The sequence below is a fragment of the Crocuta crocuta genome, unplaced genomic scaffold (genome assembly GCF_008692635.1).
Source record: "Crocuta crocuta isolate KB4526 unplaced genomic scaffold, BGI_CrCroc_1.0 scaffold8, whole genome shotgun sequence".
NCBI classification, from domain to species: Eukaryota; Metazoa; Chordata; class Mammalia; order Carnivora; family Hyaenidae; genus Crocuta; species Crocuta crocuta.
Genome location: NW_027532162.1, coordinates 358,237 through 359,602, shown reverse-complemented (window position 1 = coordinate 359,602; position 1,366 = coordinate 358,237).

Genomic DNA, 1,366 nt, shown 5'->3' with positions numbered 1-1,366 from the left:
CTGAAAACCAATATCGAACTCCCGTTAGTAGCGCCTCCCCCTCACTTCACCTTGGAAACTACCTCCTGTACACTCGAGGCTCAAGGAAAGAATGAATGCACTAGGGACGGGGTGAGCCGATGGCCCTGCCCTGGAATGCGGGTGTCAGCTTGAACCCCCAGGAAGGCATTTGGGTGCAGGCTCGTCCCACACGTGGTCTGGGAAAAGCGCAGTGAGCGGCCCTGCTGGCAGCGGGCGCCCGGGAGCGGGCACTCCCCGGTGCGCGGGCACACGCGGGGTCCAGGTCTTGGCTTCTGCGCACCAGTCTCCACGTGGCTCCTTCCAGGGAACACGGACATTAGCCTGAGACCCGTGGAGCCAGGAGGTCGGGACGTGCGCTGAGAACGAGGGACACGTCAGGAAGGGCGCCGTAGCCCCGGGGCCCCCAGGCCAGCCCGGGGACGGTGTGAGCACCCGTGTGGAGAGTGGCTGCAACGGGCAGGAGCCTCACAAACTAAGGACGTGTGGATCCATAGGAACGTAAATAAAAAAGGAATAGACAAATTCCTTAGAAACTCCCGGTAACCCAACTAGTCAGTGCAGAAATAATTACAGAGTTAGAATGTCATGCAAATAAACCTCAATCGGCTTTTTAATTAACGAGACTATCAGATTTGGTCTGAGTGATGGGTTACAAGGGAATTGAATTTTCTCCTTGATTCTCACCCAGAATTTCCAAATATTCTTTCACAACATGTGATGTTTTTCCGATCAGACAAAATAAATGGTAGCAAAATGAAATTAGGAAGCAAATACGAATCGATCGCATCAGAAGGAGCCAGTGCCCCCTGTGCCCTGCCTCCTGTGGCGCGGGCTCAGCCACCAGCCCGCGGGCAGGGTGTGGTGCAGGCAGGGCACCTTCAGGCCCAGTGCCGTCTCTGAGGGGGACCTGCCAAACGACAGGCTCGCAGGCCAGGTCTGGGAAGACCCAGGCCCACATCTCATTTCTGCTTGACAGTCAGCTGATCACCTCCCTGACCCTCAGACTCATCTTCTGTGAAACGGAGATGAGCTTCACACCTACTTCCTGGGTTTCCGTGGCGGTGAGATGAGACGGTGAATGCAGAAACCCCTCTGCCATGTACCCCAGGAGCTCCCGCACCTTGCAGGGGGCAGAGCCCTGGGAGGCTTTCAAACACCCACCCCCGGGCCGCGCTTAGAGACTGATCACGCAGGCCGCTGGGGGGGGGCAGGAGGGGGTGCTCGAAGGCATGTCTCCTGACTCGCCCTAAAAGGCCAGAGCTCAGCGCACCCTGACCAAGAGCCAGCAGCGTCCCAGACGCTGAAGGGAGTCTCCCTGTCCACTGTCCCCTGCCTCATCCCCCCA